The 20,122-nt window shown below is 43.1% G+C and overlaps 1 protein-coding gene across 1 annotated transcript in view; it reads left to right on the top strand.

The window, feature by feature from the left end:
* Positions 1–18,141: 18,141 nt before the first annotated feature.
* DCHS1 (dachsous cadherin-related 1) overlaps positions 18,142–20,122 on the top strand; it is a 34,786-nt gene continuing 32,805 nt past the window's right edge. The window contains 1 exon segment of the mRNA XM_036860977.1: positions 18,142–18,342. The gene's annotated coding sequence lies outside the window, so the exon portion shown is untranslated.

The following is a 20,122-nucleotide window of genomic DNA, read 5'->3' as shown; positions in this document are numbered from 1 at the left end:
CATTACTTTGTGACTGGAGGTGCCACTATGGTATTCCCATAACGCACTGGATTTACCACATTGCATTACAATTCCCTGCAGTGGGTTAATTCCCAAACATCCACCCCAGATTAGTCTAAGGCAGTCCTACTTCCATCCCCTAGCTATTGATGGATTCAGGGATGGACAGGCCTTAAATAATTTGAGGCAATGAGAATCCAGGCTCTACTCTGCTAGATAAGAGTAAGATTGCTTGTTATTCTGATAAACACAGGGAACTGGCTCTAGGCTGAAGATGACACTTAGAGTGGCAGGTCAGAACAACTAAAAGATACTATATAGTAAGAATCTTTAGTGACTACTCCCATTTGTGCCTGAGTTTTCTGTTAATTGCTACTGAAAGTAATCTGGTAAATTATTTTGTACTGTTGAATCTTTAGGCTAGTGTTTCCCCAAATTTTTTTTACTATGACCCACAGATCAAAAAACACATCAGAACACGAAATTGACATGTATATATATAACTGAAACAAAAGCATCACAAAACATTATTTATTTGTACAAATATCATGTGCACTGATATTGTCTACTCTTTTCTAGTTTACTCTTTTAAAATGATGGTCCCAATTCACTAAGTTGATTTTACAACTCACTAATGTTTTACAACCTTCTCTGAGAAACACTGATCTAAACCAGCATTACAGTGATTCACCATTACCTTTGCTGGATAAAATCCAGGCTTCTATCATGGCACAAAGGCCACCTATGGCCTGGTCTCAGTCACCTCTCAGGCTCGTCTCCTACCATTACCTGCTACCACCCTTCACAGGAAATTAACTTGTTATTCTCTGAATGTATCATACCTTTTTGCATGATGGTGCCTTTACTATTGTGCTTGCCCTGTTTCAAATTACCTCCTACACGTCGTTCAAATCTCTACTCAAAGTCACTTCTTTGAGGCCTTCTCCAAACTCCACATCATCCTCCAGATGGGACTAGGTCCATTCCTGGGTGCAGTAATAGCCCTTGGGTCATATGTCTGTCAAAGCATTCATTACACTCTGCTACAGTTGCCTGTCTGCTTGACTGACTCCTTCACTCAACTGAGCTCCCAAAGCCAGGAACTGGGACTCATTCTTCTGGGTAACTCTATACCTACCATTGGACCTGATTCAATATATGTTTATTAAATGAGGAGTAAGCTACATGTTGTCTATGACATAATCAACTCCCTGGCTTAGCTGTATAAAACCATAAACATGGTACTGTGTGCAGGGACAGTGCTAAGCTACACTGCTGAGTATACCAAGGCTGAAGAAATGGGCTCCTTCCTCTCCAGGGATTTAAATGTTCATAATGACAGTCAAGAATGTAAGCATGTGTCTAATTCATTTCCCAGACATTTCATATTTCAATTTCCTGAAATATTTCTAACCTACCTACAGACAGAAAATACCTATACATTTTCCAAGACATAGCCAAAAGCTGATCTGATGCCTCTTCTGAGAAGTAGTCACTGAATTCTGCAAGCTAAGTTAGGGACTTTTCCAGTGGTCCAGTTTCACACGTACATCCTTCATTGTAGCAATGGCACAATTACATTGTTCAACACCCATAACTAGCTGATTTATTCCTAGAGGGTAGGGGACATACCTAATCAACTCTTGGGCTACCCAGTAGAGAACATGGAACAAAATAGGCGTCTATAAATGTCTGTTGTACTAAGTTCTTCAGCCAAGCTCTGCCTTTTAGGTTTACTAACTCCTCCCTTCCCCAGTTTCCTCTTACTTCATCTGAAAATGAACTTCCTGCAACACTGATTCCCCATTGTTCACTACTGGGTAACGTCTGTACCCTTAAGGTTTTCCTCTCCGTGCCCTTAAATGTGGGGGCAGATTGTAGCTCTCTGACTCAGGGACATGAATTTGGCAGTTAAATTTGAGATGCCCTAATAATAAAAATGGTCTGTGTGCTTATATTTCGAGGAAAGGAGTTTCAACTTTTCTGATATTTTGCATTCTGTTCCACAGTATATCTGTTTAATATAAAAGTAATGTTTTTAGCTCTTACAAGTTAAATATTGTACATTGCACACATACATACACACACAATTCTATCAAAATTGATCCTCTAAGCTCTAAGATGAGCCTTGTTTACACTGTGGCTTCACATATGCCTTGGCACACCACCATGTAGCCCAGCATGGGAAACACAGCATTAAAGTTCTACTGCTATTCACTTCAAGGAGATGAAAATGCAAAAGCTGTACCTAGAGATGTCACTGAACACTCAATACCATTGTTCTGACTTAATTTCTAACTTCTTTTCCTTAAAATGGTCTCAGAAGCTTTCCTACAGTTATCTTTTCCTTTTATCCCAAAAGGAACAAAAGAAAGGAAAAATAGTTGTTTTGTATGTGCTGAGTTTGAGATGCCTGGGAGCATGTGGAGTTTAGGAAAGAGTTCTTCGCCGGGAAAAGAGATTTGGGAGTTCTTGGCAATTAAAGCTAAGGAAATGGATGGGATGACTCAGAGTGTATATGTAGAGGGAAAGGAGACTGAGGTCAGACATTAGAGGACAGACAGGATGCAGAATCTATGAAGGAGACTGAGAAATTGCCTTACAGAGAGGAAAGAGAACCTGCAAAATTCATCACAGTACCCAGTACAGTGTCTTCCTTGTACATAGGAGACACTCAAAAAATAATTATCAAATGAATTTAGCAAGCATAGTCCTTTTTCATTCAAAGCACTGTGCTAGTATAGAGAATACAGGGATGATTCCTCCTGGGCCCATCAGGCCAGTTGGAGAGACAGATCATGAATAAGTATAAGATAGTAAGACAGGTAGCTAAGAAAGTGGTGTGCACAAGGCATACTGGAGTACCAAGAAAAGAGAGGTCAATAAGGAACTTTTCAGAGGAAACAATGCTAGGGCTGCATCTTGAAGAATGAATAGGCATTCATCAAGCTTTGGGTAGAGAGGTCCTCTGGGAGGGCATTCCAGGCAGCAAGATCTGCAGGTAGAAGTGCACTGAATTATGAAACAGAATGGAGTGGTTGAGAAATTCCAAGTAAGTAATTTGGTACAGCTGGGATTTAGTTTTGAGGAAGAAGTGGAGGAAATGAAGCAGGAAAGCCAGGCAAGATCAGGTTACAAAGGACCCTGTAAGACATGATAAAGTGCTTGGATTTTATCCTGAAGACCAGGGGAAGCCACTGAAGGATTTTTAAATGGAGAGAAAAGGGATCAGATTTACAATTCAGAAATATCATTCTTCCATCAGACCGGAAGATGGGTTAGGGGCCAAGACTAGAAGCAAGGAAACCAAATTGGAGGCTAGTTAAGGAATCCAAGGGGAGTTGAGGGAAGGCTAGACTAGGCCTGAAGCAGGGGGGAAGGAGAGAAGCCAACAGATCAAACAGATATACAGGAGATAGAATAGACTAGACATCGTGTGTGACTACATGAGATAGAGGAAGAAGTTAAGAGTCAAGCACGATACCAAGTTTCTACTTGGGCAGTTGGGTGAAGTAATTCCATTCACAGAGAATGAGGATAGCAGAGGAGAAGCAGATCTGAGATTCTGTGATGAGCTTTGTTGTAAACGTATTCATGTTACAGAGTTGTCTTGTGAACAGTTGTTCTGGATCTCAAAGGATATAGGTAAGCCAGCAATCCAGATGTGCTATTCACACATAGGAGGAAATTGAAGCAATTGGACTAGATGAGATTTCCCAGACAAAAAATATAGAGTAAAAGTAAAAGAAAAAGGATAGAGCCAACATTCAAAGGCCAGACAGAAAAAAAAGAGAAGCCCTCAGAGAAGGGTGAAAAGAAGGACTACAGCTAGAACACTGGTGTCTCAAAATCCAAGGGAGGTGGGGTCAAAAACATCTCCCTCAGATTCTGAGGTCCTAAGGACAGACACTAGATGATTTTTGTATTCTTAGAACCTAATGTTGGCCAGGCTCCGGAATAGTGGTTTAATGAGTATCTTTGGCCATTGGACTTAAAAATTAGGATGTTCACTGTTGACCTCTAATGGAGCAGTCTCTTGAGAGGGGCAAAAGCAGAAACCATAAAGACAACTGGAGAAGTTTGGTGACAATGAAAAGAGAAGATACGGCAGCAACTTGAGAGGAAAGGAGATTTAAAAAGTGAATTTTGAAGATTAATATATTTATTTTTTGCTATGGTCTGAATGTTTGTGTCCCCCCCCCACCCAGATTCATATGTTGAAATCCTAATGCCCAATTTGATGGTATTGGGAGGTGGGGCCTTTGGAAGGTGCTTAGGTCATGAGGGTGGAAGCCTTACAAATGGGAATATTGTTCTTATAAAGGAGACCCCACAGAGATCCCTTGTTGCCTCCACCATGAGAGGGCACAGTGAGAAGGTGCTGGCTGTGAACCTGCACAAGGGTCCTCACCAGAACTCAGCCTTGCTAGTACCTCGATCTTGGACTTCCCATCCTCCAGAACTATGAGAAATTTCTATTGTTTATAAATTACCCAGTCTGTGGTATTTTGTAATAACAGCCCAAATAGACTAAGACAATTTTGTAATGAGTACTTTTGCCAGGCCTTAGTTATGGAGATAGACACTTAAGGGTTTGTATAGGTTTGAGGGAAAAGTCCAAAATCTTGTGTTGAGGGCAAAGGGGATGGAAGAGAGCTTTCTCGTTCGCCACTGTGGCTTCCATGGCTCCTCCACCTTTATATAAAGCCTCTTTTCTTTGGGGACTCGAGACCTTGGTTGACCACCTCCTCCTGATGTTCTTGGCCTTAGCTTCTACAGGATGCCTAAAGCACCTGCTGGCCCAACGTACAGGAAGTCAGTTGGCAAGCTTGCAGTTTGAACTTGTCTGCCTTTGAGGAGAAAACATACACAGTGTATATAGCCCAGAGCTAGTCACAAAATGAATCGTTAAATTCCGTCAGTCTCAGACCTAACAGGATGGGCTAGAGCAGACAGACAAAATATCAGGAATTCCGAATGTGACTGAGAAGTCAGCATGGAGCTAGCAGAGATAAAAGCAAGTACAGGAAAGTCAAAACTCTGAAGGGGTTTTGTAACACTGAGAACCCTACCCCACATCTGTCTTTTTTATAACAGACTGGGCCATTCATGCCAGGCTGACTGGGGGTGAAGGTGGGGGAAGACAGCTTCTGATCACTCACACATTCATTCAAGTCTTAGGCCCAGAGTCTTACTCACCATCCCAACCTTGGATGCCCCATTCAAGACTCTGCCCCTGGGACTTCCCTGGTGGCGCAGTGGTTAAGAATCCGCCTGCCAATGCAGGGGACACAGGTTCGATCCCTGGTCCGGGAAGATCCCACATGCCGCGGAGCAACTAAGCCCGTGTGCCACAACTACTGGGCCCACACGCCACAATTACTGAAGCCTGAGCATTCTAGGGCCTGCGTGCTGCAACTACTGAGCCCATGTGCTGCAACTACTGAAGCCTGTGTGCCTAGAGCCCGTGCTCCACAACAAGAGAAGCCACCACAATAAGAAGCCCATGCACTGCAACGAAGAGTAGCCTCCACTTGCCGCAACTAGAGAAAGCCCGTGCTCGGCAACGAAGACCCAATGCAGCCAAAAAAATAAATAAATAAATAAATAAATTTTTAAAAATTTTATTGAAAAAACGACTCTGGCCCCATAGTTCTTTATTGTTCTCTCCTACTGAAGCCCATCAATCCAGCCCACTCTGTTTACCACGCCTTTGACCCTTTCATGACCAGATCTACTTTACCCCTGAAGCTTTATCCTCCAGAATCTCACTCTCTAAACCCAGCTTCTTGCCTCTGGGTCTCCCTTTGCACACATATCAAATTTTCAAACTCTAGAAACTCTAGTCCTCTGAACTCTTTTCTCCCTGTATATACCAGGCCTTTCTTCGTTTTCAACCCAGCCTGGATATCATGATCCAACTTCACCTGTTCTCATGGCAGCCCCTACTCAACCCCATGTCTTTCTCTCCCACCCACTTATTAATTACCAGATTTCTCTACTCCTGTGCCCTCATCACTAAGAGCTCCTAGGAACAAAAAATATCACACAACCACTCGCACTGGGATCAACAGAACCAGGCCCTGAACACAACAAGCCTGGATTGCTCAATCCTACCATCTCTTTGACCCCTGCAAACTTTCTCCACTTTTCTTAAACTCTTTGTATCATCTTCATCTCTTAGTATAAGCACTTAACTTCACCTCCTACTTCCCAGAATTAAAAAAAAAGGAGGCTGTAGGCATGGTCTTCTCAATTCCCTATCCTCCTGATCTTTATCTATATCTAGGAACTAGGCAATAAGTTGAAAATCTATTTACTGAAGACAGTTCACCCAATGACCACGCTCCCAAAAGCTCAATTAATCAAATTTTCCAAAGTTATCAAGTTTAAAAATTGTTGATTTTGAGCACCAAAATCTATTTGGTAGAGTTATCAATTCACCAAAAATTTGTTTCTATCAATAATGTATAAAATTTATAGAAATTGTGTTGTGTGGAAAGATTTAATAACCTTATGGATTCACTCTTTTTTCTTTTGCTTTTTTTTTTTAGTTTTAGTTTTCAATTAATTTCAGCTTGATTTAGTTTAGTTTTAGTTTAACCAGAGTCTTCTCATTAGGTCTGTTGTATAACCAGATTTCAATCAAACTGTTGAATGTCACTTTTGTGTGTGATACTCATATCAGAAACTTAGGATTCAGATGCCTAAAATGAATATATAATACTCGTTTGATCAAGCTGATAAAAAAATCTAGGAATTAAACAAAGTTAAAAACAGCACTAACTCATTCTGTGAAGCCATTATTACCATGATACTAAAACCAGAAAAAGACATTGCAAGAAAAGATCAATATCCCTTATGAATATAGATGCAAAATTTGCCAACAGAATACTAGCAAACTGTATCCAATAACATAAAAAAAGAATTATACACTAGGACCAAGTGAGCTTTACACCAGAAATACAAGATTGGTTACCATTCTGAAATCAATCAGTATACAAAAATCAATTATATTTCTACACACTAGCAAGGAACGATCCAAAAAATAAATTAAGAAAACAATTCCATTTACAATAGCATCAAAAAGAATAAAATGTTTAGGAATAAATTTAACAAAAGAAGTACAAGACTCACACACTGAAAACTACAAAAGATTATTGAGAGAAAATGTAAAACGCCTAAATAATGTAAAGATAACACATGTTCATGGATTTGAAGACTTAATATTGTTAAGATGCAGATACTCTCCAAATTGATTTAGAGATTCAACACCATCCCTATCAAAGTCATGCTTTTTTTTTTTTTGCAGAAATACTAAAATTCATATGGAAATTCAAGAGACTCAGAATAGCCACACAAAATAATCTTGAAAAAGAACAAAGTGGGAGGACTCATACTTCCTCATTTTAAAACTTCTACAAAGTAATCAAGACTCTGTGGTACTGGCATAAGGACAGACATGTAGATCAAGGGAACAGAATTGAGAGGTCAGAAATAAACCCTTAGATTTATAGTCATTTTTTTTTCTTAACAAGAATGACAAGAAAATCAAATAAGGAAAGACAAGTCTTTTTAACAAATAATGATAGAACCAGCTATCCACATGTAAAAAATTAAAGTTGGACCGCTACCTCACACCACATACAAAAATTAATTCAAATGGATCATAGAGCTAAATGTAAGAGCTAAAACTATAAAACTGTTACAAAAAAATAGCAGTAAATCTTGTCCTTGGATTAGATGATGATTTCTTAGATAGAATGCCAAAAACACAAGCAACAAAAGGAAAATAAGAGGGAGAAGGGGCAACATAGGGGTGGGGAAAAAAAGGGTTATTTAATGTGATTATATGAAATCGTGTGTGAAACTTGAAAATTTAAAGCGCTACAGAATTTAAAGAATCATTTAATTTAAAAAAGTTTTTAAAAAAGGAAAATAAGATAATTATTTAAGGAACAGAATATCCAAGAACTGTGGGACAATAACAAGAACTATGGAACAATAACAAAATGTATGTAATGGGAATACCAGAGGAGAAGAAAGAGAGAGAGAAACAGAAGAAACATTTGAAGTAATAATCACTGAGAATTTTCTGAAATTAATGACAGACACAAAACCACAGATCCAGAAAGCTCAGAAGACATCAAAATAGACACTGAAAAAAATCTACACCTAGGTGTACAAAACTGCAGAATATTTAAACTACAGAAAATATTCAAACCACAGAAAATCAAAGGCATAGAAAATCTTGAAAGAAGCCAGAGAAGAAGTTATACAATGGCCAATAAGCATACAAAGAGAGGCTGAACATCATTAGTCATTAGAGAAATGTAAATCAAAACCACAATGAGATACCACTTCATGCCCGCTAAGATGATTATAATAAAAAAAGATAAACAATAACAAGTGTTGGCAAGGATGTAGAGAAATTGGAACCCTCATACACTCCTGGTAGAAAGGTAAAATGGTGAAGTTGCTGTAGGAAAGTCTGGCCACATTTCCTCAAACATTTCCTCAAAATGGTGAACATAGTTTATAATACATAGTTACAATGTGTATCATACCAGCAATTCCACTCCTAGGTATATACCCAAGGATATTGAAAAAGTACGTCTACACAAAAACTTGTATGCAAATGTTCACAGCAGCATTATTCATAATAGCCAAAAAGGGCAAAAAATCTAAATGTCCATCAACTGATGAATGAATAAACAGAATGTGATATATCCATAGAATGGAATATTATTCTGCCATAAAAAAGAATGAAATACTGATGTATTCTACAACATAGATGAACTTCAAAAATAGGATAAGTGAAAGAAGCCAGACACAAAAGGCTGCCTATTGTATGATTCCAGTTATATGAAATACCCAAAAAAAGCAAATCCACAGAAACAGAAAACAGATTATTAGTTGCCATGGGCTGAAGGGAGAAGGAAATGGGGAGTAACTGCTAGTGAGTATGGGGTTTCTTTTGGAACAATGAAAACATTCTGGAATTTGATTGTGGTTGATGGATATACAACTGTGAATATACTAAAAACCACTGTGAACTATACAGTTTAAAAGGATGAACTTGGGCTTCCCTGATGGCGCAGTGGTTAAGAATCCACCTGCCAATGCAGGGGACACGGGTTCGAGCCCTGGTCCAGGAAGATCCCACATGCCGCGGAGCAACTAAGCCCGTGCACCACAACTACTGAGCCTGAGCTCTAGAGCCCGCAAGCCACAACTACTGAGCCCACGTGCCACAACTACTGAAGCCCGCACGCCTAGAGCCCGTGCTCCGCAACAAGAGAAGCCATGACAATGAGAAGCCCACGCACCACAACGAAGAGTAGCCCCTGCTCACCGCAACTAAAGAAAGCTCGTGCGCAGCAACGAAGACCCAACACAGCCAAAAATAAATAAATAAATAAATTTATTAAAAAAAAAAAGGATGAACTTTATGGTATATAAATTGTATCTCAATAAAACTGTTACTTAAACAAATAAAAAATAAAATCAAAGTAAAAACTTTATTTAGAAGTAGTAGCAACTACATAATCAAGGATAAGAATAAGCAGAGATATTCCTAAAGTACAGTCATCCTATTGTGACGTGAATGGGACTGGCAGAAATTCTACAAATGTTTCTTTGATGTCACTATGGCAGGAGGCCCATTCATCAATGGTCATCATGAGATCTTAGAACAATTATCTTTAACTAATGAACTTATATAATTAATTGTAGCACTTACTGTAGTAACTATTAATTCCATTTACCAACCAGTATGGAAATACAGTATGGCCATATTTCAGCCCATATCTATATACCTATTAAAATTATAAGTGCACAAAAAAGTGTTTTTAAGAAGGAAAATTATGAGATTGAAAATGTTTTGAAAGAGAGAACCACCCCCCCCCCCGCAAGATTGTTTATATTTGACATTTGAGTCATTGCACAACACTTGTAGAACAAAATACACAAGAACTTCTCAGTCTCAAAAGTTTAGATTCAAAGTAAGGAAAATTTTAGATTACACTGAACTTTGGCTAGCCATTGCAAAATGACTTCAGTGAAACAGCAAATAAATTAAAACTAAAACTGAGCTAAACTACACTTCAAATGAGTCAACTGATAATTTGTAGAAATGTTCAAAAGTAGTTAAAATCCATACAACCATGCAATTGTTGTAAACTTTACACATAATTAAAAGAAACAAAATTTTGGTAAATTGAGAAAATTGGTGAATTTCAGCAAATTGATCATTCTGTGAACTGAAATTCAGAGAACTGGCTCTCCTTACTTCCTATCCCAGAGGATAGGAGTCCTTCCTCTTCTCCACATTTAATCCTTCCACCTGTGTTCTAGATTCCATCTGGTTCTACCTTCTCTGGCTCCTGCCCTGTGGGAGAGAATCGAGAGTCTCCTTTTTCCTTTCCTAGAGTCTCTGCAGGGAATTGAAATCCTTCAGAGCCTGGAAAACATACTTGGTCTTGGAAGATCCCAACTCAAACAGTGCTGGACTCTGGCCATTTTTTTAATACTCCTGCTCACTTTCTCCAGGGCTGGGCTCTACTGAAGAGTGCTAATGACCGTGGTCTCTCATGAGCATTTGAACGGGGGGCTCAGTCTCAGAGCAGTATGCAACCAAGCAATGATGCTACCCGGTGCCTCCTCCCGCACTAAGAAGGAACAATTGGATAACAGAGCCAGTGAGAATTGTTAGCCTCCCATCCTGTCATTCAGGATCATCATTTACAAGGCAGGCCTTTTGGGTCATCTTTCCTTTTCCATTCGATCTTCCCCACATTCATCTGTCCTTCCTTGCCCCTGGTTAATTTGTCCTTCCACTGCTTCCCAGAGTTTAGCCCTTTCCATCGTGGACTCTCCTCCCAATCTCTCCTGTTCTGAAACCACTAAATTCTCAGCCCCATTATACACCCCTGAGTCTCCACTTCCTCTAAGAGAGTTGGCTTTGTTTAAGTACATCATTTCCTCACATTCTTCCACAAGTCTAGGGAGGAGAGAGAAGTTATCTCCACTCTTGGGGCTCCCTAAGGCCCAAACACACATAAGTACTTTTCCACACCTCCCCCCAGTCTTTGAGAATCATACCATCTTGTTATTCAAGCCTCTACCCTCCTCAGTGTTGTCATGAAATGACCTTTCTTTTTCATCAAAGACTTTAGTATAGCTGTGCCTGTACCCTTTGTTCTCTCACCAGCATCCTCAACTCCATGGTCCTTTAAGCCTGTAAGGCCACCAGCCATCATTCCTCTTAACAGTGTCTCCATTCCTTTAACATTTTCCTCAAAATCACTAACATACTGCCTCCCTCAAGCCCCATTTTTCACAAACTCCAACTCCTCTCCAGAGAGAATGGGATCACCAGGTATGATGGCCTCAAATTCCCACCCTGTCCGCCCTCCTTCTGCACTGCCATCATACCCTCATGCATGCACTTATCTGCATCCTCACCCATCTTCCCTTTCAGTCTTGAAGGAGGAGGTACCTCTCTAGGTTAAAAACCAATTCCTTCCTGTAGCCATGGTTAATTCCTCAGACCCTCCTCTCTCCTCTGGGACCTTGCTCCACTAGCCATTGCCTGTCCATCAGCTCTTTATCTGCGGTGTTAAACGAGGTCCCAGTGCTTACTTCCCAGCAAATGTTCCTCAATCCTTCCCTTCCCCTCCCCACTCCTCCTCTCAGCCTCCTGTTACCTATCCTTTCTCTCTTTCCTTGCTGCACTCACTGAGTAGTAGTTCTTCATCCTCCTGTCTCACTAGCATCCTTTCTTTATTCTGGAAAAAATATTTCTATTCTTTCTTATATTCAGCATAAATGAATATTATTTATTCAGTTATCCATCAGTGAACACTTAGGTTGTTTCCATGTCTTGGCTTTTGTGAATAATGCTGCAATGGACGTGAGGTGCAGATATCTCTTTGAGATAGTGATTTCATTTCCTTTGGATATACCCAGAAGCAGAATTGCTGGATCATATGGTGGTTCTATTTTAAAATTTCTTGAGGAACCTCCATAATGTTTGCCATAGTGGCTGTACCAGTTTACATTGCCACCAGCGGTGTCCAAGGGTTCACTGTTTCTCCACATCCTTGCCAGCATTTTTGATGTCTTGTTTTCTGATAACAGCAATCCTAACAGGTATAAGGTGGTATCTCATTGTGGTTTTGATTTGCATTTTCGTGATGATTAGTGATGTTGAACAACTTTTCATGTGCCTATTGGGCATTTGTATATTTTCTTTGGAAAAAGATCTATTAAGATCCCTTGCCTGGGGCTTCCCTGGTGGCACAGTGGTTGAGAATCTGCCTGCTAATGCAGGGGACACGGGTTTGAGCCCTGGTCTGGGAAGATCCCACATGCCACGGAGCAACTGGGCCTGTGAGCCACAACTACGGAGCCTGCGCGTCTGGAGCCTGTGCTCCACAACAAGAGAGGCCACGATAGTGAGAGGCCCGCGCACCGCAATGAAGAGTGGCCCCCGCTTGCCGCAACTAGAGGAAGCCCTCGCACAGAAACGAAGACCCGACACAGCCAAAAAAATAAATAAATAAATAAATAAATAATAATTAAAAGGTGATAATAATTTTAAAAAAAAATCCCTTGCCTATTTTTAAATTGGATTATTTGGTTTTTTGCTCTTGAGTTGTATGGGTTCCTTGTATATTTTGGATATTAACCCCTTAGCTGATATGTAGTTTGCAAATATTTTCTCCCCTTCCATAGGTTGCCTTTTCATTTTGTTGACGGTCTCCTTTGATATGCAGAAGATTCTCAGTTTGATGTGGCCCACTTGTTAATTTTTGCTTTTGTTCCCTTTGCTTTTAGTGTCAAATCCAAAAAAGTAATTGCCAAGACCAATGTCAAGCAGCTTACCCCCTATGTTGAAATTCTCCTAGGAGTTTTATCATTCCAGGTCCTAATGTTCAAATCTAATCCACTTTGAGTTGATTTTTGAGTATGGTGTCAGATAAGGGTCTGGTTTCATTCTTTCGCCCATGGATATCCAGTTTTCCCAGCACCATTTATTAAAGACACTATCCTCTCCCCATTGTGTATTCTTGGCACCTTTGTTGAAAATTAATTGACCACAGGGACTTGGTGGTCCAGTGGCTAAGGTTCTGCGCTCCCAATGCAGGGGGCCCGGGTTCTATCCCTGGTCAGGGAACTAGATCCCACATGCCGCAACTAAGAGTTCGCATGCCGCAACTAAGAAAAATTAAAAAAAAAAAAAAAAGATCCCGCATGCTGCAACGAAGATCCTGCAAGATCCCGCACGTGGCAACGAAGATGCCGTGTGCCACAACTAAGACCTGGTGCAGCCAAATAAATAAATAATTTTATTTTTAAATATTAAAAAAAAATTGACCACATATGCATGGGTTTATTTCTGGGTTCTCTATTCTGTTCCATTGATCTATGTGTCTTCTTTTATGCAGATATCATACTGTTCTGATTACTATAGCTGTGTAATACAGTTTGAAATCAGGAAGTGTGATGCCTCCAGCTTTTTTCTTCTTCCTCTCCTGTCTTTGAATCATTAAGATCATCAGCCACATCCTAATTTCAAAGTCTAATGGAGACCTATCAGACCTCATATTACTGTGGTATTTTTACTCTGTTGACGACTCTCATTCTAGTAGCTGTTTCCTTCCTTGGCTTCTATGATAACACATTGGACACTACTCTCTTGTTCAATTCTTACCTCATTGGCTACTCTTCCCAATCCCCTTCATGGCTCTTCTTTTGTTATCCACCTTTAATGCTGCCCAGGCCCTCCTTTCACTACATATTCTCTGGAGGTGACAACATCCATTCTCATGGTTCCACTTAACCACTATAGACTGACAGACTGATGTCTCCAAAATATCTATCCTCAGCTCACCTGAGCTCCAAATTTTATACTCAACCACATCCTAGACATCTTCATTTGGATAGCTCACATACATCTTAAAGTCATCATGTACAAAACCAAATTCATTATGGTATGTCTCTCCTCTCAAACCTGTTCATCCTTTCCTTCCCAAACATCATGAGTAACGTCACTAATGTACGTCCCAGGAAGACAGAAGTCATCTTACACTACACTCCTCCCGCACCACCACTCCTCACATCTAGTCAGCCACCAAGAATTGTAGTCTCTGTAACTTCTCTCATATCTTACTCCTCTTTTCTAATCCTATGACCACTTAGTTTAGATCCTCATTACAAGCTGGGCAATTGAAACTGACTCTTGTCTATCTTCCTTTGATCCTTAGTATTGAAGCCAAAATGATGCTGATGTTACATAACCTGATCACTTCCCTTATTAAATAAACCTTACAATGGCTCCTCAGAGCCTGGACTATATGCATGATAGGTAATATCCTCCATGATTTGGCCCCATTTACCTTTCTTGTTTTCTCCTTTCACACCAGCCCGTATGCCTTACACTCCAGCCAAGTCAGTGTACTCAGGAACCACCAACACTTACCACCTGTACACCAGCCTCCACGGCCAAAGGCTATTTTCTTTCATGCTCTTGTGATTTTGAACATGGTGCTGTTTACTCTGCCTGAAAGTCCTTTCTCCAACTTCTCCCTCTGCTATGATTCTACTCATCTTTCAAGATCCAGTTCCAGCATCATCTTTGTGACACCATTTGCTGACATCCCAACCCCGGGCTAGATTAAGAATCTTCTCTATGCCCACAATCCCATGCTTTCCTCTATCATTATACTACCCAGTGCCAATGTGCAGATCGGTCTTCACAGCTTACTATGAGCTCCTTAGTCATATCCTAACTATGTATCTTAAGTATAAAGCTGGCCACTTATATGTGTCTTAAGTAAATAGAAGGAAGTAAGAAAATTTAGGTTCTCCTATTGGAAAAGCTCTCTGGCCCCCTAAAACACCTGTCCCCTCCCCCTGCTATAGATCTCTCTCCTTTCCTGTAGTCCAGCCTCTTTAAAGAACAGGCTCTACTCCATGTCTTCAGTCCCCCCCTCCACCCTACCCAACTCCTTTACTGAGTGCTGACTAGTTTCCACCCCGACCTCTCCACCCACCCCATTGTCCCCAAGGTCACCAGTGGTCTCCCTCTGGCCAAATCCAATGGATACGTATCAGTCCTTGCCTCCCTGGCCTCCTCTGTGTCAGTCAACCCTGATGAACACTCTCTGTCGCATGGCTTCCTTTGGCTTTCCCTTGGCTTCATTGGCACTGCCTCCTCCCCTTCTTCTCCCTCTCTGGCTACTCCTTCTCACTCTCCTTTGAAGGCTGTGCCTCCTCTCCTCAACCTTTAAGTGCTGGAGCTTCTTAGGGTCTGTCCTAGCCCCCTTCTCTTCCCAGTGTACATGCTGTTCCTGAGAAATCTTATTCACTCCCTTAGCTTCATTTACCATTTATCACATTTCCCATATAAGCCAACCCAAACCTAAGGTGATTCCTCATTTTCCCAATGAGAAAATCCAAAAAGCTTTTTGACCAACCTGAAACTGTATACCTTCAGGGATGAGGATGAAACAACGAAAAGTTTACTTCTATCAGTTAATGGACTTTATTATATATATATTTAAATTCACATATCATCATGAAGTATAAATATTTATAAATAATATATTGATTTATAAATATTGCTTTCTTTCCATTCTCATAATTCCATAAACAATTTAATGCATACTTTTAACATGAATTCTCCAAAGGAGTGTCTTTCTCATTATTAGGGTCACTTTTTCAGCCATCTTACCTATTTTCCAGAACAGATGATCTTCTCTTCAGTCTAAGTGGAGAATTTGGGAGAGGACACAGCACAATTTGAATCCATTTGTGATGCAGTCATTGGAAACTGTATCCCAAGTCACAGGTCCCCATTTGCATCACTCTAGGGCAGCTGGTGTTTGGCATGCATCCTGCAAGAATATAGTCATGACCTCTAACAATCACTTAATGTTTTGCCTTTTAAAAATAACTTTTTAATTGTTAATTTTTTTACTGAAGTATAATATTCATACAGAAAATGGCCCAAGTCATAAGTGTTTGGCTCAATGTATTGTCACAAAGTAAAACATCCATATAACATCACTCAGGTCAAGAAAGAGAATATTTCCAGCAGCCTAGAAGCCCCTCCCAAGTACTACAGTATTACTGTTAAAGGCACTTTTTATAAAGCATATTTAGAAACATTCAACACATGCAGTTGTGAGACTATTACCAGGAATAGCTATCAAAGCTGTGACTATTGATTCTGTGGCAAATGACCTATACAGGCATCCAAAATAGCATTGTTGAGGGCATTTCAGGTTAATGGGTCTTGCCCAAACAGTAAAAATAGTTAGCATTTATGGAGCACTCACTATATGCCAGGTATGAAGTACTTTATATATATTAAATACTTTAACCCTTAGCCCCACTTTATAGATGAGAAAACTGAGGCAGAGACAGGTTAAGTAACTTTTTAAAAGCCACACAGCTTGTAAATGGCAGGGTCTGGACCCCAAGCCAGGCAGTCTGGCCCCAGAGTCCACAAGCTTAGTCACCATACCATACTGCTCTATCCAGTGGTTTGTTGTTCAAAATAAAGTAAATGAGAGCAAACCCTGTAATATGAGAGACTTTGTAAGGACTCAAATGTAAGGTTACTCCCTCTTTCCTTGGGATGATTTTAGAAAAACAAAACAGCAAAAACCTCACCCTATATTCAAGCTTATACGGTATTTGCGGATGACTCCCAAATATTTATGTCCATCCCAGACCACTCTTCTAAGCTGCAAACCTACCTACCCGACAGGCACTTCAAAGTTAGCAGCCCAAATCGAAAGTCATCATCTTTCTAAATCAGCCTCCTGCAAGCAACTCCTGTTCCTTTTGTCCAACACAGCGAATGTCACCACCATCCACCCAGCTGCCCAAGCCAGAAACCTGGATGTTATCAAGGATTCCAGCCTCTTCTTCACTCCTCTATTTCAAAATCACACTCTCTTCTGCTTTAACTGAAAGTGTGTTCTCTCACCCCAGAAGTTCCTGATTTCTTTGTACCATCTGCACATGTCTCAAGTCAGAATACCTTTGGACTCACAGCCTATACTCAGTCACAGGAAGGACAGAGGAGGGATCAAAACTCTTCCAGTTCTTTAATACTGTCTTCCTCCATCTGATTTACTTCTTTCCATTTTCTCTGCCAGTTGGCCCCTCAAGCCCCTTCCCACCTCCTTGCCTAGTTTCCATCTCGCTTTCCTTTTCTGAGGAGTATACCCTGAGTGAGACCACCATCCCTAAATCTCCTCGTTCCAATACCCTCCATCTGGAGCCTCAACTTTGGGATGAAAGAGGAAGTGAGGGAAGGAGAACTAATAAAGAGCATGGGTTAAACAGAAGTGACCAGGAGGAGAGAATGGAGAGATTAATATGGAAGAAGAGGATGAGGAAAGAGGGATGACAGAAGGAAACTGGGAGGGAAAGCCATGTGGGGAAGAGACAGGGAGAAAGGGACAGGGAGAAGGGGTTGGGGGAAAAGAGGTGAAGAGAAGAGGTGGGAGCCAGAGAAAGGAGAAGGGCAGGCAAAGGACATGGGGAGAACTGGTGTGGAGAAGAGGCTGAGGAGAAAGGATCGAGAAGGGATGGGGACAAGGGGCTGGAGAGGAAAGATGGGAGATGGGGCGAGAAGAAGAGGGTAGGGAGAAGGGAGAGGGGAATGGAGAGAAAAGGGTTGGGAGGGAGAATAGGGCAGTGAGGGAGAAGAGGGGACGGTGGAGGAATGGGGGGTAGGAAAGAAGATGGAAGAGCAGGACGAGAAGGAGAAGGGGACGAGGAGAGAGGATGTAGAGAACAGGATGGGAGAAGGGGACAGGGCGCTTGGACCAGGAGAAGGGAAGAGAACGGGGACGCGGGAACCGCGCAGCGCTGGGGCCGGATCCGGCCGGGGACTGGGGCCGGGAAGTCTAGGGGCGGAGGGAAGACTGGCGGGCGCTGGGGGGGCAGCGGCGCGGAGCGCGGGTGGGGGCGGGGGCGGGGGCTCGCGGGCGGAGGGGCGGGGGCTCGGGTTACCGCGCGGAGGGCGGGGGAGGGGAGGGGGGGGGGCGCGGGGCCGCGGCGGCGAATCTCGCTTCCTCCTCGGGGCGGCTGTGGAGGAGGCGGCGCCCCGGCGGCGGCGGCGGCGGCGGACGGACCGATCGACGGGCGGGGGCTTGCGAACCGACGGCCGGCCGCCCGCCCGGAGCTGCTCGCTGGCCGGGAGACAGCGGTGGCGGACGATGCGCGGCCCCAGGCCCCGCGCAGGCGGGCGCTGCCCAGGGGGCTGACCGCGCCGGACGGCGCCCCAGGACCGGGCAAGGGAGCCCGCGCCGCGCGGAGGTCAGTGCCCGCGGTCGCCCGGCCCGTCCGGCCGCACCCGCCGGGCCGCCGGCCTCTCCTGGGCGGCGGTGGCGGCGACGGAGCCGGGGGCTTTGTTCTGAGCCGGAGACAATGGGGGAGGGGGGGGCCTGGGCCTGCGGGACGAGGACGAGCGTGAACGTGAGCGTGGGGGCAGGGCCTGGGGGTCTTTGTGTGCGTGTGTCATCGAGTCGGATGTGTGGCGGCGTGAGTGTGCCGGGGGTGTGGGCAGGGTGTGTGTGTGCTCCTCCGAATGTGAGTGTGAGCGCGAGTGCATCGCCTAGTGTGAGTCAGTGCGTGTCACTGGGGAGTTTGTGTGCGTGTGTGTGTGTGTTTGGCCGTGTGTACATGCGTGTCACTCCGAGGGTGTGTGGGTCAGAGTGAGTATGTGTCTGGTGAGCCAGTCCCTGTGAGGGAGTGTGTGTGTGTGTGTGTGTGTGCGCGCGTGTTTGTGTGTGTTGCCTGCCTCTGTGGGAGCCATGTGTCAGAATGTGGAGGATGGGTGTGTGACAGAGACAAACTGAGACAGAAACAAAGAAACTGAGGGGGGAGAAGTAAAGAGAAACAGAGGAGAGACAGGCGAAGCCCGAACTGGAGGTCTGTCACCCAGACTGGTGTTGAGTTTGTGTCCGGGATGCCTAGATGGGAATCCTGTGCAGGGGACGGAGGGAGGTCACTGCGGGCCTAGTCCCACGTGGAGGGGGTGGGGAAATGGAGGTCTAGAAGTACAATGAGCTCAGTGTGGCGTGGGCCGGGCTCACAGCCACGGGGTCATAGGCCAGAAAAATATTGTTGCTTATGTCAACTCCTCAAATACCCACAGGGGACACAGTTGCAGGCAGCACACATCCACAAGAGATGCCTTCACAGCCATCACACAACCCCCGGAAGCACTGTCAGAGCCACTACACATTTACAGAGGGTGCTTTCAGAACAGCATACACCCAGGACAGAAATGGTGCAGCCAACACATTCCCACAGGATCACTGTCAAGGCCACCAAAAACCATGGGAGACACCACTGCTGCCAGCACCTTTCCGGAGACACTGCCACAGCAATATACATCCAATGGTAACCCTGTCACAGCCAAGCCATCATCTAGGTTATACTTCATCAGGACTGCCTGTACATCGCAGGTGTCTCAGAGACCTGACACTAACAGGAGGCTGTGTTGCAGTCACCCTTACCAACACCCATGTGTATATCCCATAGGAAACACAGTTTTAGGTGTCTTGCATACACCACAGACTGAGCTGTCCCAACTGCTGAATAAACTCCCATTAACTTATGATACTCACACCATGGCTTCTTCTCACTCATAGACTTCGCAGGCTTACCTTCTGGGAAGTTCCCTGAAAACTTGGGGACCTACATCAGTCTTCCCCTCACCCTATACCCTGCTATGGTTCCAAGTGTCCCTCCAAGTGTAGCCTCACAATTTCTTGAGCTCTTTAGCTCCTGTTACCTTCTCCCCTCCCACGACCACTCTGTATAATTGGTCCATCTCTAAAATTCTGAACTCCTACATTCCACTCTGCCCACAGCCTCCAGTGTCCTTCGAGCTCCCAGATGCCCTCGCTCCCATTCCACTTACTCTTCAACCTCATAATGACTCCTTGCCCTTGACCTCTTTGCTTTGTCCTAATCTGCCCCTTTCTAGCTTTGTGCTCTCCTTCCAGTTTATATGCCCAGGACCACCACTTCACCCACTCCTTGGCCACTCTTTGTTCCGTTTTATTGCTGTCCTTGAGACCACCCATCC

Source organism: Balaenoptera musculus, chromosome 8, assembly GCF_009873245.2.
Source record: "Balaenoptera musculus isolate JJ_BM4_2016_0621 chromosome 8, mBalMus1.pri.v3, whole genome shotgun sequence".
Classification (NCBI taxonomy): domain Eukaryota; kingdom Metazoa; phylum Chordata; class Mammalia; order Artiodactyla; family Balaenopteridae; genus Balaenoptera; species Balaenoptera musculus.
The sequence above is the reverse complement of the archived record's forward strand: the minus strand, read 5'-3'. Positions and strand labels throughout refer to the sequence as shown.